Below are 17809 nucleotides of genomic sequence, written 5' to 3'. Positions count from 1 at the left end.
TCATTAGTGATAAATATCACTGACATGCAAAGCGGGGCCCAAGATGGTCGCTATCTCCTACTAGCTGTCGCTAACTGGTGTTAGCGACAGCTAGGTAATAGGGAGATAATTTTATCTCCCCTTTCTTGGCTTTTAAAGCCAAAAAAGCGGAGATAAACCCCCTTGATAATATGCCCCTATGCCCCCTGGTTCCCCAGATTTGAGGTCGAAGCCGTTAGGCCAATTCCTCTCCCCTTTACATTTGCAGTAAAATGAAGATTGCAATCATAGAAGCGCCGGGTAGCGTGGCTCACAGGTAACGTATGGCTGACAGCATCTTCTTGTAGAGGGCTTGGAGATGCAGGCAGCCCGGGAGGCGATGCTAAAGCCACGCTTTCTGAAGGATGGTAAGTATGAACTGAGACATGCCGTAATGATGCTAAATAAAACGCGCTTTTTACATGTGACAGGCGCCTTAGGAAGATTTGAGGTAGATGTCAAAAGCATTTATTGGTTTCTTAAAATAGGGTTTTTAAATATTTTTATGGAATGAAGGAAAAGCATGTTTAGGTGTGCAAAGGGTTTTTAATAACCTTCTGATGTTAGATGATGGATTTGTTGTATACAAGTGATTTTAGTCCTTTTTTACACCCAAGGTGGCGAATTTGAATATATTGAGCTTTTAACCATTTTTATGTAAGTTGATTTTGCATACAATGTGATTTTTTAATGTTTTAAGACTACGGTCAAAAATAAACGTCCGTGACTGACTGACTTCTTCACAATGACCCATCCATGTGCTTACAACCTTCGACTTTCAACGCCTCAACGTGGGACCCTTTGCAGATTCACCTACAAAGGCTGCATTTCATGTCTATCTGTAAGTGGCAAGACCTTCCCTGAGGAGATTCGAGGTATAGTGAATTGTCAGGAAGGTATTGCATATAGACAGCGTTTTACATGTGAATAGAAAAGTGCAGGTACACACTACTGCATAGTACACAATAACCTCAGAAAGTGTTGGTACTCCCCCATTTCAAATATTGCACCATTGCTGAGAAGTGCAGGTGCTCTCTCCTTCCAATTAAAAGTACTGAACAGTGCCTGCCTGTGTAAAGCACTACCTGTACAACAACAATATTCTATGGGTGAACTACTGGAGAGAAATAACCTAGTAGCCCTATTTCTTGGCATTTGTAAAGGCCACAGCTGTCCGAACACGGCTTCCAGGCGCTAGAAAGGAGAGAGATGAACCAGATTCCAATGCACCGACTCAGTCCATCTCAAACCACCATCATGAGAGACTTCCTATGGCTGAGTTTGTATGGGCAACTGCAACGTTTTATGGGAGGGGATGGGGGAGTTCATATTTTGGCTGCCATCTGTATCTGTATCTGTTTTTTATATATTTTTGGAATCTTTGCATTCAGTGCATTAGGGGGTCTTAATGATCCTAATGGCACATAGGTCTGAGCAAGACACCCTGATCATGACCTCAGTTTTTCCACCATTCAGTGTGTTGCTGCATTAGGGACGTGGCCCCACACCTCATGAAATCTACCCTCCTACACATCAGAGCTGAAGTCCTTTAACCAAACGTTTGCTGGGTGTGCAGTATCTGCGGCCCTGCTAGTGTACAAGGGAAACATCCATTACAACAAAACTTTTACCTCGCAGTACCTTTACAACGCAGGTATTACAACGCAAGTCGTTACAACGACTTGCGTTGGAGGGCGCTGTAGCCTAGGGAATAGTTTAATTTACTATCCAACACCTTCCCTACTATCCACGGGGACTGGAGTTGGAATAGTAAATTAAACTATTCCACTATCCAGCGCCCCCCAACACAAGTCGTTGTAACGACTTGCATTGTAATACCTGCGTTGTAAAGGCATGCATGGAAAAAGCATGCGTTGTAACGACATACATCCGTGTACAATGTACTGTCTCTGACTAGAAGCGATATGGTGATGACCTTTGGTGCCTGGGTGACTTCACTTTCTTGGCCAAGTGGAAAAAAGATTCCTAAAATCTATACATGTCCTATCTCTGTCCTTACAAGCACGACTGGGCATATACAGCACAGGCCAACCTGCTCAGTGATGGTGTTTGAGCAGGGCTAATTAAAAAAATTTATATATATAAGTCCCGGTGCCCAAGGTTTTTCTCAGAAGTCTGTGGCTAGCACAATGAATATCGGGAGTGCTCAATGCCAAGGCTGCGTAGTCTTAATTCCACCGTATGTCTCTTTAATACACTATCAGCAACCCCTCTCTTCCTTTCTCTCACTCTTGCGGATTCTTTTTCATCCCGTTTTTAGGTCAAAGCCTGCCAGACAACGCAGCTGTCTGGTTGGAAAAGGACTTCTTGTGGAGATTCTGAAAGCTTCCATGGGAATGCATTACACCCATTGCTTACCACTGGCTTTGTGGTTTCTAACTCATATTTGCTTGATTTCTGTTTGTTGGCTTAGCTTGTTTTAGGCTGTCTAACAAGTTTTTGTTCCTCCCATGGAGCATTGCCTATTGTCCACTGTTCTGACTCGCTTCTTGAATTCTTCCAGGAGGGCTCACATTTTATAAACAGGCCGTTAAAATGTGTTCTTACCTAATCACATTTGCTGTGCATTCAAAGGCAGAAGTCAAATTTTAGGCTCTGTCTTCAGAGGGAGGTTGGTGTTTACTTTTCTTTCTCTAACTTTAAAGTGGGAGGATTTTAATGACAATCATACTAGGTTCTGGGGCTGGGAAAGGAGAGGTTTATTTCTAGAACACATAAAAATGTAAATGGCTGTAGATGAACTGTGAAACTATATCAGAATATATCAGAATTAGGAAAGCACAAATGAAGCAAATTTTATTGTAAATCTGAAGTGTGGTGGAAACAAATATTATAATACAATCAAAGCAAATCAATACACTAGGTAATTCCATTTCCACACAATATCAGTTGTGCGCTGTATAGTTTTATCAGTAAAACTGTATGTGCAAATCGAATGGCCTTTTCAATTGAAAATGTGTTGTCTGTCGCTACATCACCATGCATATTCCATACAACGCTACTCCACTCTATCCCACTCCGCTCTACAACACTCCACTCCACTTTGCATAACTCTACACCACTCCACTGTAGTACGCTCTATTCCACTCTATGTCCCTTCGCTCTAGGCCACTCTTCTTTACTCTATTCTACAACAATCCACTCTGCGACACTCCACGACACTCTACAGCACTTCACTCTGCAGCACTCCAGTGTACGAAACTCCAATCTACGACACTCTATGCCACTCTACGGTACTCCACTCCACGACACCCCACACCACTTTACTCCTCGCTACGCCTCTCCACTCTGATACTTTCCTCCAAACTACACTATGCCACTACACTCTACTCCACACTACTCCACAGCACTTGACTCTACGCCACTACTCAACTATGCCCTACACCACTCTACAAGACTCTACTCTATACCCCTCCAATCTATGACACTCTACTGTACTCCACTCTACTCTACTTTACTTTAGGCCACTCCATTCTATAACTCTCTATTCCACTTTACTCTGGACCATTCTACTCCACTCTACGCCACTCCACTCAGCGCCACTCTACTCTGCGCCACTTCACGGTTCGACTCCATGACAATCCATTCTATGACACTACTCAACTCTACAAAGCAAATACAAGGAGATGATGGACGGAGCGCTGAACTTTTCAGACACTCACCTGCAGTCACAGAACTGGGTTGAATCCATCATCGTTCTTTGGCTCACTTCGTCACCTCAGTTCGGACCCAGCTATATGCAAATCAGTCTTGACCCTGTGCCTCATGGGAACAGTCCAGCCCGAACTGCCAAGGCAGGTATTCCCTTTACTGGAAAAAAGCATCCTGGGACCAGTTTCAGGGTAACACCCCTCATCAGCCAGGCTACTCAACTCTACGACACACCACTCCACTCTACAACCCTCCACTCTAAGACACTATACCCCATTCTATGACACTCTACTGTATGACACTCTACTCCACCCTATGCCACTTACGATACTCTACTCTATGCTCTACCCTCTATGACACTCCATGCCACTTTACTTCACTCTACAGCACTCGACTTCACTCTACTTCCCTCCACTCTACAAGACTCTACTCTACGACACTCCACTCCACTCCACTCTACAACACTCAATGACACTCCACTCTATTACACTCTACTCCACTCTAGACCAACCCACAAAAAGCCACTCCACTCTGTGACACTCTATGCCTCTCCACTCTACGACACTACTCCGCTCAATGCCCACCAATCTATACCCCTTCACTGTACGCCCTCCACTCTATGACACTTTACTCCACTCTACCTCACTCCACTCTACACCATGCCACTCCACCATACTCCACACAACTGTACGACACTCTATTCTACCCTACGCCACGCCACTCTGCTACACTCCACTCTACGACACTCCACTCCATAACACACAACTGCACTCTATGACATGCAAAGAAACTCTTCTCCACTGTATGACACTACTCTACGACACTCCAGTCCACTCTTCTCCACTCTACAACACTCTATGCCACTCTATTTTAGGCTCCTCTACTTTACTCCGCTCCACTCTACAATACTCCACTCTATGACACTCAACTCTACAACACTTAATGACATTACACTCTACGACACTCTATGCCCTCCACTCTATGACACTCTACTCCGGGAAACAACCTTTACAACGCAACTTTTACAATGCACTACCATTACAATGAAACTTTTACAACGCAACATCCATTACAACGCATGCCATTACAACACAACCATTACAACGCATGATACTACAACGCATACCACTACAACGCATGTCTTTACAACGCAGTCATTACAACGCATACCATTACAACGCATAACATTACCATCCAACACTTACCCTACTGTTGCACCCCCTAGAGTTAGAATAGTAATTTTTACCCCTACACTATCCAACACTTACCCTACTCTTGCACCCCTCTGGAGTTAGAATAGTAATTTTTACCCCTACACTATCCAACACTTACCCTACTGTTGCACTCCCTGCAGTTAGAATAGTAAATGTTACCCCTACACTATCCAATACTTACCAAACATGCAATGTAATGTTATGCGTTGTAATGGTATGCGTTGTAAAGGTATTATGCGTTGTAATGGAATGCGTTGTAAATGTAGTTTTTTAATTTTCGTTGTAATGGCATGCGTTGTAATGGAATGCGTTTTAATGGATGTTGTGTTGTAAAAAATGCGTTGTAAATGTATGCGTTGTAAAAGTGTGCGTTGTAGTGACATACATCCCTCTACTCCACTATGTGACACTCTTTGTCACTCCAATCTACACCCCTTCACTCTATACTATCCATTCTATGACAGTTTACTCCACTCGATGTCACTCCACTCTACACCAAACCACTCCGCCCTATGCCACACAACTCTACAATACTTTAATCTATTTTGTGCTTTGCCACGCCACCCTGTGCCACTCCACTCTGCGACACTCCACTCCACAACACACCACTTCACTCTATGGCACTCTACTCAACTGTATGCCACTCCACTCTATGCCATTCCACTCTATGGCACTTCACTCAATGCCCCTCCACTCCCATCTACTCTACTCGCCTCCACTCTATGACTCTTCTCTCTATAACACTCTATGCCCTCCACTATCCTCCACTCTACTCTAAAACACTGTACGCTACTCCACTATGTGGCACTCTATGCCACTTCACTCAACGACACTCTACTCCACTTTATGCCCCTCCTATCTCAACCCTTACACTCTCCATCCTTCACTCTATGACATTTTACTTCACTCTGTGTCATGCCACTCTACAGCATGCCACTCCACTCTACTCCAGTCCACTACACTTTACTCCATTCCCTGTTACGCCACTCCACTCTGTTCACTCCACTCTATGACACTCCACCCCACAACACTCCACTGCACTCCATGACACTCAATGCCATTCCACTGTACAACACTACTCCACTCTACACAACTTCCTCTACTTTACTCCACTCTACCCCACATCAGTCTACTTCATTCCACTCTACGACACACCAATCCACTGACCACCACTCTACACCCATCCACTTGACACCACTCTGTGCCACTCCACTCTATAACACTCTATGTCACTCCACTCTGCGACACTCTGCACCACACAACTCCACTCCACTCTACACCACTCTACTCCACTCTACTCCCTCCAGTCTACCCCCTGTAACACTACGTCACTCCTGTAGGAAAATGTGTTACTGGTTGAGGGAGGTGAAACCTGTTAGACCTGGCACCTTGGCGTGAGTCTCCCTTCCACTTTTTGCCGATGTGCCTCAGATGTTTCAATGGTGTTCGCTGCTCAGGGCACTGCGCCATGCCCAATCAGTGCCGCAGTGCAAGTGCTCCCAATGAAAACTATACCTATAATTGATTTTTCATGATTTGCTCAGTGGATTTACTGTCAGTCCTCAGTAAAGTGCACCAGGAGTGCCAGGGCTTGTGAATACCACTACTGCTAGTGGGCCTGCAGCGCTGGTTGCGCCACCCACAGGAGCAGCCTTTTTAGGTCTCGGCTAGAAACGCGCTTCGCGCGTTCTCGCAAGAGAACTATAGTTGGCGTCTCAGCAGTCTCAGAACGACGAAGGGAGACAAGACCTGGTCGCGCGCAGCGTTTCCCCATAGGATAACGTTGTGCGCGTGGCCAGGTCGTCTCCACAGCATGGCATGGCAGACCGGATCGCGACGTGCGCCTCTCCTGAATGCAGGGGGAGTCTGCAGAGAGGCGCATGGCACTGATAAAAGCTTCCCTGAGCGGCCCCCTCCTTCCTGTTGCTGGAGCAGCTCTGTTTTGCAATAAAACTACTTTGTTTTCAGTCCCTCTCCCCCTCTTGTGGACAGGAGCACAACCCCTATTGAAACAAACTCCCCCATTGAAACAAAGAGTTTTAGCCCTCTCGTGTTGTTTTTGGCACTTTACGCTAAGATAGCCCCATGATAGCCCCAGGCCATGCACACGTATTCAATTTACAAAGTAATCAGTCTTTACAACAAATGGAGCATTATTAAGAGCGTTTGCTACGAAGTCATGTGAAGTGGCGTCTCCCTTAGCACTCCCGCCATGAGCTGCAATGAAGTGGCGTCTCGCTGTCAGTAAAGTGGCGTGTCGCTTTTGGGCTTTGTGAATAGCAAACTATGGTCACACACCTTGTAAGGTCATGTAGAACCTCACTAAACAGCTTCAGCAGTACAAAAGCCCTCTTTGCGACAGGCGACTAACAGCCGTTGCGTTCTGCGACACGCTTTTCGAAATAGGAAACATGAGGGCAAACATAGAAAACATGGAGTCAGCGTAATGTTAATTATGTAATACTTTCGGAACAGTGCATTTCAGAGTAAACAGACATAAAGCACGGCAAGGGTGGCACTTGTGTAAGTATCTAAAGCAAACAAAAAGTGTGAGGTAGCATACAGTGTATTTCAAGACAAAAGTTACGTGTGCAAGTTACCAAAGGGTACCATACAGAGGTACAAGAATAATACTGCAAGAAATGGTAAACACTCAAACTGCCAGGACCCACTCGGAAGGCGCTTCAAGGACACAAGACAAGTTGCATTACTGCCACACAATGAAAAAGAGCGGGAACACCTAAAGTATGAACACACAATCAAGTAACTGCACACACAAGGGAAATCAGGAGATACACAGAAAGCATGCAAACACAAGCGAGTGGCATTACTATACAAATAAGAGGCATGCAGGGCCAATGGTGAGCCATAAGTGAAAAGGCAGTGGCATTAGTGTACAAATAAGAGGCATGCAGACACAATGGTAAGCCATAAGTCAACAGACAGGAAACACGACCTTAAATACAACACACATAAAGATACATTCAAGAAGCATAACGGTACAAACAACAGGCATAACGGCTAATACAGGAGACATGGAAACACAATCAATATGCATACGTTCACAGAAAGGTACTACGAAGGCATGTACATAAGGGGCATAACAACATCAACAAGAGGCATGAGGGCAAATACAGTAGGCATAGAAACACCATTAAGAAGTAGCCATAAGTGAAAAGCCAGTGGCATTAGTGTACAAATAAGAGGCATGCAGACACAATGGTAAGCCATAAGTCAACATACAGGAAGCACAACCTTAAATACAACACACATAAAGATACATTCAAGAAGCATAACGGTACAAACAACAGGCATAACGGTTAATACAGGACACATGGAAACACAATCAATATGCATCCGTTCAACTTTGCCCTTTATAGTCACATTAACAAGTTGCAGACACGCACTTGTAACACTTAGGCATTTCCACACGGCGGCTATTCATTATATTGGCCATAAACTGAGTGTCAGATACACTTTATATTTAAGTTTCATTCTTACTCGTGTGACTGCGTTTAAGTTATATTCAAAACATGGATGATCAGGATTAGTACGGCAGGAGTATAGAACAAAAAGATACTGTTTTGTGCTGCAACTTAACATTAAATGAACGCATAAGAAGAGAAGATGGCTTATGCAATGCAATGCAAAGCAATGCAATGCAATAGGTCTCACATTATTAAAGTTTGAGCTATTGGCATTGCTAAATAATGCAACACCAATAGCTTTTGTTGCAGTTGGTGTTGCAATATTTAGCAATGCCAATAGCTCAAACTTAATTAACCCGAGACCTATTGCATTGCAAATGCTTGTTAAATTGTGTCTAAGGTCTGCCACTGCAGAACCTGCATGCAGTCTGGTACTGTCATGCTGGCTGGGCAAGTGCACACACTTGCCAGCCTCTAAACCTTCCCTTTACTTCATGTGAGTCACCCTTATGGTAGGCCCCAGAGCAGGGTGCATTGTAAGCATAAGGTAGGACAAGCCCTGATGTGTGTGGCATGTCCTAATAGTGAATTACAGCCATTTTCGTTTTTCACTGTTGCAAGGCTCCCTGTTCTCATAGGCCAAGATGGGCTGCTGGAATTATTGCACTCTATAATCCCAGCAGGCTCAGGGAACATGGTAGAAGGTCAAGTTTAGTATGCCTGAACTCAGAATAATAAAATACTTCTTTTAGTAATGTTTATTTTAATATCCTGTGTTTGCAAATGCTACTTTTAGAAAGTTAGCATTTGCTTGCCTAAACCATTTCAGCCCGCCTCTGCCAGGATGTGTATCTGCTGTCTGGGTTGTGTGAGTGATAGGGCTAGGGATGACAGGTAGTTAATGGAGGGAGGACACCAAGGTGGGTGGTGGGAGTGCCCCTTGACTTAGAATAGGGCTGTGCTCTACCCCCACAATGCTGACTCCACCTCCTGGGGAGCGACTGATGGCTCTGCCCGACATCTGGCCCAGGAAGGGGGAAGCCTGTCAACAAAGTGCTCCTGGCTGTCCTTATCATCTCAATGCCGGCTCCATCTCCTGCGGAGCGTCTGCTGCCCTGACCCACACACTGAAAGCAGAAGGCACACCCTGCACAACAAAGTGCTCAGAGACTGAAAGAAACTATGCAAAGGCTCCCCTGGCCTGGCAAGACAAAAGAAATACTGTATAAAAGAAGGAGCCCTGCTACCCAAAGATCAGATCCTGTCAGCCCAAAGAAGAATCTCTGCTGGAGGAAGAAGGACCTTGCTGCTAAGAAGACAAGAAGAAACCTGCAAGGCCTCCTTGGCCCCCCTGGCCTTATTCCTGCAAACCACAGGGCCTCTGACGATCTCCAAGGGCCTGTAGCTGAGCTGGCCCCCTGACTAGAGTCCCAGGACCATTGGACTCTGCCTGACCCTCTCTGACCCGCTGCTGGGCCCCCCTCTGGAGTCAGATCAAAAAGGATACACTGTTCCCCCTAGGTTAGAGAGACGGAAGAACCAAGAACAGTGAAAGAGGAGTGGAAGCCCCCTTTCGGAACTAAAACCCTCACACACCCAGCAAGCTAGGTGTCATGCTTCATCATCTGGGTTCTGCTCCTCGTCAGACTGGCGCTGCAATGTCTGACGGGCACCCGCGAAGGGGCTCTTTATCGGAGATCTTTTGTTCCTGCCAGTTGGTGCATGTGGGTATGAGGGTTTTAGGTGCAGTGTAGGCGTGAGAAAATAGTGCAGTGGTGCGGATTAAAAAAGGTTAGGTAGTCCACAGGGATTTTTATTAGTGTGGCTAGCTACCTTATTAAAAACAGAACAGGGAGGCACACGCACAGGTACTATGATCCGGTGAGGTGTGCTCTACCTAGCGGTCAAAATATTTCAAAAAGGGGGGTGGTGATGGACAGAGTATCTGAGTTAATTAGAACACTCCTACCTAGCGGTCAACATGTTTCATGCTAAAACTAGCAATTCATCAGGACCTAAACAAAACTGTCCTACACGTGTCGGGAAAGGACACGTATTACCTTCCACAAGTAACTGGTAGCAGGCCAAATGGTCCTGCCACAATTCAGTGGAACCTAAGAAAGGGTGACAAAAACAGAAGTGGTTCAAAACTATTGTGCTTGTACCCAAAACCTAGATTACAATGTGCTTGGTTCTAACTCCAAACGGGTATGCTGCAACGTGCATGCAATCTGAATATTAAAAAACAACCCCAGCAAATTAAAATAGGAGGCCTGACGAACAAAGGACCAGCTGGTGCAGGTCCCTGCAGGAAGACCACTGCAGGAGGCCTGAAGAAGAAAGGGCCAGCTGCTGCAGGTCTCTGCAGGAAGGCCACTGCAGGAGGCCTGAAGAAGAAAGGGCCAGCTGCTGCAGGTCTCTGCAGGAAGGCCACTGCAGGAGGCCTGCAGAACAAAGGCCCAGCTGCTGCAGGTCCCTGCAGGAAGGCCACTGCAGGAGGCCTGAAGAACAAAGGGCCAGCTGCTGCAGGTCCCTGCAGGAAGGCCACTGGAGGAAGACTAAAGGACAAAGGGCCAGCTGGTGCAGGTCCCTGCAGGAAGGCCACTGCAGGAGGCCTGCAGAACAAAGGGCCAGCTGGTGCAGGTCACTGCAGGAAGGCCACTGCAGGAGGCCTGAAGAACAAAGGGCCAGCTGGTGCAGCTCACTGCAGGAAGGTCACTGCAGGAGGACTGCAGAACAAAGGCCCAGCTGCTGCAGGTCCCTGCAGGAAGGCCACCGCAGGAAGCCTGAAGAAAAAAGGGCCAGCTGGTGCAGGTCCCTGCAGGAAGGCCACTGCAGGAGGCCTGAATAAAAAAGGGCCAGCTGGTGCAGGTCCCTGCAGGAAGGCCACTGCAGGAGGCCTGAAGAACAAAGGGCCAGCTGGGGCAGGTCCCTGAAGGAAGGCCACTGCAGGAGGCCTGAAGAACAAAGGGCCAGCTGCTGCAGGTCCCTGCAGGAAGGCCACTGCAGGAGGCCTGCAGAACAAAGGCCCAGCTGGTGCAGGTCCCTGCAGGAAGAACACTGCAGGAGGCCTGAAGAACAAAGGGCCAGCTGGGGCAGGTCCCTGAAGGAAGGCCACTGCAGGAGGCCTGAAGGACAAAGGGCCAGCTGGTGCAGGTCCCTGCAGGAAGACCATCGCAGGAGGCCTGAAGGACAAAGGGCCAGCTGGTAAAGGTCCCTGCAGGAAGGCCACTGCAGGAGGCCTGAAGAACAAAGGGCCAGCTGGTGCAGGTCCCTGCAGGAAGACCACTGCAGGAGGCCTGAAGGACAAAGGGCCAGCTGGGGCAGGTCCCTGCAGGAAGACCACTGCAGGAGGCCTGAAGAAGAAAGGGCCAGCTGCTGCAGGTCCCCGCTGGAAGGCCACCGCAGGAGGCCTGAAGAACAAAGGGCCAGCTGGTGCAGGTCCCTGCAGGAAGGCCACTGCAGGAGGCCTGAAGAAGAAAGGCCCAGCTGCTGCAGGTCTCTGCAGGAAGGCCACTGCAGGAGGCCTGCAGAACAAAGGCCCAGCTGCTGCAGGTCCCTGCAGGAAGGCCACTGCAGGAGGCCTGAAGAACAAAGGGCCAGCTGCTGCAGGTCCCTGCAGGAAGGCCACTGCAGGAGGCCTGCAGAACAAAGGGCCAGCTGGTGCAGGTCACTGCAGGAAGGCCACTGCAGGAGGCCTGAAGAACAAAGGGCCAGCTGGTGCAGCTCACTGCAGGAAGGTCACTGCAGGAGGACTGCAGAACAAAGGCCCAGCTGCTGCAGGTCCCTGCAGGAAGGCCACCGCAGGAAGCCTGAAGAACAAAGGGCCAGCTGGTGCAGGTCCCTGCAGGAAGGCCACTGCAGGAGGCCTGCAGAAAAAAGGGCCAGCTGGTGCAGGTCCCTGCAGGAAGGCCACTGCAGGAGGCCTGAAGAACAAAGGGCCAGCTGGGGCAGGTCCCTGCAGGAAGGCCACTGCAGGAGGCCTGAAGAACAAAGGGCCAGCTGCTGCAGGTCCCTGCAGGAAGGCCACCGCAGGAGGCCTGAAGAACAAAGGGCCAGCTGGGGCAGGTCCCTGCAGGAAGGCCACTGCAGGAGGCCTGAAGAACAAAGGGCCAGCTGCTGCAGGTCCCTGCAGGAAGGCCACCGCAGGAGGCCTGAAGAACAAAGGGCCAGCTGGGGCAGGTCCCTGAAGGAAGGCCACTGCAGGAGGCCTGCAGAACAAAGGCCCAGCTGGTGCAGGTCCCTGCAGGAAGGCCACTGCAGGAGGCCTGAAGAACAAAGGGCCAGCTGGGGCAGGTCCCTGAAGGAAGGCCACTGCAGGAGGCCTGAAGGACAAAGGGCCAGCTGGTGCAGGTCCCTGCAGGAAGACCATCGCAGGAGGCCTGAAGGACAAAGGGCCAGCTGGTAAAGGTCCCTGCAGGAAGACCACTGCAGGAGGCCTGAAGAACAAAGGGCCAGCTGCTGCAGGTCCCTGCAGGAAGGCCACCGCAGGAGGCCTGAAGAACAAAGGGCCAGCTGGGGCAGGTCCCTGAAGGAAGGGCACTGCAGGAGGCCTGAAGGACAAAGGGCCAGCTGGTGCAGGTCCCTGCAGGAAGGCCACTGCAGGAGGCCTGAAGAACAAAGGCCCAGCTGGTGCAGGTCCCTGCAGGAAGGCCACTGGAGGAAGACTGAAGGACAAAGGGCCAGCTGATGCAGGTCCCTGCAGGAAGGCCACAGCAGGAGGCCTGAAGGACAAAGGGCCAGCAGGTGCAGGTCCCTGCAGGAAGGCCACTGCAGGAGGCCTGAAGAACAAAGGGCCAGCTGATGCAGGTCCCTGCAGGAAGGCCACTGCAGGAGGCCTGAAGAACAAAGGGCCAGATGGTGCAGGTCCCTGCAGGAAGGCCACTGCAGGAGGCCTGCAGAACAAAGGCCCAGCTGGTGCAGGTCCCTGCAGGAAGGCCACTGCAGGAGGCCTGAAGAACAAAGGGCCAGCTGGGGCAGGTCCCTGCAGGAAGGCCACTGCAGGAGGCCTGCAGAACAAAGGCCCAGCTGGTGCAGGTCCCTGCAGGAAGGCCACTGCAGGAGGCCTGAAGAACAAAGGCCCAGCTGCTGCAGGTCCCTGCAGGAAGGCCAATGCAGGAGGCCTGAAGAACAAAGGGCCAGCTGCTGCAGGTCCCTGCAGGAAGGCCACTGCAGAAGGTCTGCAGAACAAAGGGCCAGCTGGTGCAGGTCCCTGCAGGAAGGCCACTGCAGGAGGCCTGAAGAACAAAGGCCCAGCTGCTGCAGGTCCCTGCAGGAAGGCCACTGCAGGAGGCCTGAAGAACAAAAGGCCAGCTGGTGCAGGTCACTGCAGGAAGGTCACTGCAGGAGGACTGAAGAACAAAGGCCCAGCTGCTGCAGGTCCCTGCAGGAACACCCCTGCAGGACCCCTGAAAGACAAAGTGCCAGCTGCTACAGGTCCCTGCAGGAAGGCCACTGCAGGAGGCCTGAAGAACAAAGGGCCAGCTGGGGCAGGTCCCTGCAGGAAGGCCACTGCAGGAGGCCTGAAGGACAAAGGGCCAGCTGGGGCAGGTCCCTGCAGGAAGGCCACTGCAGGAGGCCTGAAGAACAAAGGGCCAGCTGGGGCAGGTCCCTGCAGGAAGGCCACTGCAGGAGGCCTGAAGGGCAAAGGGCCAGCTGGGGCAGGTCCCTGCAGGAAGGCCACTGCAGGAGGCCTGAAGGACAAAGGGCCAGCTCGGGCAGGTCCCCGCAGGAAGGCCACTGCAGGAGGCCTGAAGGACAAAGGGCCAGCTGGGGCAGGTCCCTGCAGGAAGGCCACTCCAGGAGGCCTGAAGAACAAAGGGCCAGCTGGTGCAGGTCCCTGCAGGAAGGCCACTGCAGGAGGCCTGCAGAACAAAGGCCCAGCTGGTGCAGGTCCCTGCAGGAAGGCCACTGCAGGAGGCCTGAAGGACAAAGGGCCAGCTGGGACAGGTCCCTGCAGGAAGGCCACTCCAGGAGGCCTGAAGAACAAAGGGCCAGCTGGTGCAGGTCACTGCAGGAAGGCCACTGCAGGAGGCCTGCAGAACAAAGGCCCAGCTGGTGCAGGTCCCTGCAGGAAGGCCACTGCAGGAGGCCTGAAGGGCAAAGGGCCAGCTGGGGCAGGTCCCTGCAGGAAGGCCACTGCAGGAGGCCTGAAGGACAAAGGGCCAGCTGGGGCAGGTCTCTCCAGGAAGACCACTGCAGGAGGCCTGAAGGACAAAGGGCCAGCTGGGGCAGGTCTCTGCAGGAAGACCACTGCAGGAGGCCTGAAGGACAAAGGGCCAGCTGGGGCAGGTCTCTGCAGGAAGACTACTGCAGGAGGACCAGATAAGTTAATCTGACGAATACCAACAAGCACTTATGTAAGAATTGTGAAGGAAGGATAAGGGAAGTAAGGATGGAGACTGGGGCACCAAACCATCACACAAAAGCGGCACTGACACAAAGTCTAGGATTCAAAGGGCAGAGATATATTCCTTGTGGCACCTACATATGCAACAGTGAACACTGTAGTGTTGTTCCTATATTCCCAATAGGCTCTGCACATTGGAATCACATAAACAATAGTTTAGACGTAGGACTGAGGTCAACTAGGTCTCTACTGAATATGTTAGACTTAATTATGAATGCCAGCTAGCTCAGAGTTCACTAAAAACGTTCTCGAATTTACAAGAAGGGATTAGTTTCTGACAACCGCATAAACATGACAACTTTGCTCCCTCCAGAATAAGGAGTATATCTGCAGAGTCGCTGAAACAATAGACAGCTATTTCACTCAGTCAATCGTGCATGCTTAGTTTCACCAGGAGTGCAGAGAAATAGAGAGATGGGCGTTTTCAATAAAAGTTGTTATTTATTGAGCAGTCCTCTTTCTCATGCAAGAGAAGTGAATTGCCACAATTGCAATACTTGTCATAAAGTAAAGTGCGTACAGTAAAAGGAGTATTATGATATAATACTGTAAAAGCCTGGTACAGTTTCTAAGCCATATCGTGTTTAAAATAGATAAAATTTATACATATATAAAATCATTGACTAAACGTACTCAACTGGTGTTTCCAAGATACGCCTACCCCGGTGTACCTAACCTAAGCCTAGTATGTGGGAAGGAGTAAGTGAGCTGCAGTTCGAGTTAAGATAGTTTTGCCAATAATCTGAATCAAGAATTCTCTAAGGATCTAATCAGCTCCGTACCTTGGTTATAGATTGAAGGAGGTCTTATATCTCTTTCTCAGGACTTGATCTCCCAGCAACCCGCAAGGGTGACTGGAAACACTGGAGCTGGATTTCTCGGCAGGAGAAAAGACAGCGTCTCTCTCAGTGCGTCAATGGGAGGGTCGGATTCCTTCAGCACTCGCTACAGCTGGGCTTAGGGTAAGTAGATAGCTGATCTGCTCCAATCCACCGTGTGTTTGCTTAAGACAGATGCTGGTATATTTATACCTGGAAGGTGCCGAGTTTGACGTAAGGTTGGACATAAGACGTCACTAAGAACTTACAGTTCTTTCTGGACTCCAGGAGTTCTTGTACAAATCAAAACAAAAGCAGGGGGAATTCCCGGTCTGCTGGAGGCTTGGTTTGTTTAAAGAACGCGTTGTACTTTCTAGGAGTCTATGGGAGTAGCCTTGCCGTATTTGGACTGCATTGGCTATGACTAAATATGGATATAATTCTTATGCCTTTATAAGGATATGATTTGTTATAACCACATAAGGGCATGAATCTGGAATATTTAACCCCTTTAGAGCTTGTAAATAAACCTCCCCAGTGCTGCGCTGTCCATTGGAACTAGTGCTGAATGGACGTCCAACGGTCGTGCGCAGCACTGGGGAGGTAGTGGCCGTGACGACCGTTGGCCGACGGCAGCAATTAAGGGGTTAAATAGGGCCCTAGGTACGTTCACAACAACACCTCTGGACTTGGAAAGGCACAGAAGGAAGAGACGAGAACATGTGCCTGCTACCAGCCCATTTGTGCCTGGGAGAGGACTGAGGCTCTGTACTCTGCCCTCCCTTTGGAAGTGGATCACAAAGGGTCAGGGAAGCTCGCCTCCTGGTGTCTGTAGGGAAATCCTGTACAAAAGAGGGAAGCTGGGAGAAGCAACCAACAGACCACGTGGATCTGATCTCTGGCTTTTGAACTGAAGACAAAAGGGTAGAGAACTGAGAGTCGCACTTGGACCTGTCGCTATATTCCACCAAGTTAGTCCCGCTCAGAGTTGTGGGGACGAAATTTGGAAGGCCTAAGCGGAATCTAAAATTTCATCTGAGAGACTATGGGGCCGATTCACAGAACTAACAAGACAAAATCCTAAACTTACTACTTTTGGTATTCACAGAAGTTAGGATTTTGTCTTTAGTTTGTCTTAAGACATACTTAAGACAGACTTAGGACAGACTTAAGACAGACTTAAGACAAACTTAAGACAGACTTAAGACAGACTTAAGTTAGGATTTTGTCTTAAGTTAATTCTGTGAATCGGGCCCTAAGGGCCTGATTATGAGTACGGCGTTCCTGGGAGAGCCATACCCACATTGGTGGTCTGACCGCTCGATCACAAGTTTTGCAGTGGGACCACCTCCAGACTTCAGCCTCCGCCGAAAGCTGAGCTCCCGCAGTGGCAGGATTATGGCTAGAGGTGGGCAATGGAGACGAAGACGGCATTAGCACCTCCATGCCCATTGCAAGCTGCCTTTCCGCTGAGCTTTTAATGGCGGGGACACCACCATGACATGGTTGGCAGAAAGGCAGATTTTGGGGGTGAATTCATGTCTCCATTTTAAGTGTGCCCTGGAGACATGTTCATGGTGACACCTATGTGTGTCCCCTTGCCATCTGCACAGTTGTGTGCACGGTTTCTCCTGCAGACTGTGCTGCAGGGAAACAGTGCAACCAACCGCCCAGATGCATTGCAGCATGGCTGCGGCTCTCCTTAGAGCCGCAGCAAGCCGCCACCATGACTGCGCCGTTGCAACACTGCCAGTCCGGCGGTTAACTCGTAAGGCGGCGGACCGCCAAAGTCATAATCAGGCCCTAAGTGTACAGATGAAACTACTGTCCCGGGTAAACCACTGGCTTTACTTGACCCATGCTGAGTCACGGCCAGCCTTAGAGGGCTTTTAAGAACCAGTCAACTGCAGAAAACGTAGACTGACACTGGCCTTTTGCTTCTCCTGTTGTTTGTAATGGACATGTTTTGCCTTTTCTTCAAACAGGCATACATTTTGATCCGATTTTTCAATTATTATAATTTTGGTGTCAGTTAATTTGATCATTACACCTCTTTTTTGCAAATGTAGTTTGGAATTTTTACTGTTGAACTTTCTTACTTTAACGGTGTTTTGATTGTGCTCAAAGTCTTGCATTTTTCTGAGGTATACCTGTCACTTTCACCCATAGCTACTGTGCTTATGTCCACGATTACGAATTTAAAACAGATTTTGAATACTTTCTGTCCATTCAATTATGGCCCTCTGAATC

The sequence above is a fragment of the Lissotriton helveticus genome, chromosome 3_2 (assembly GCF_964261635.1).
Source record: "Lissotriton helveticus chromosome 3_2, aLisHel1.1, whole genome shotgun sequence".
Classification (NCBI taxonomy): domain Eukaryota; kingdom Metazoa; phylum Chordata; class Amphibia; order Caudata; family Salamandridae; genus Lissotriton; species Lissotriton helveticus.
This window is presented reverse-complemented; position numbering follows the sequence as displayed.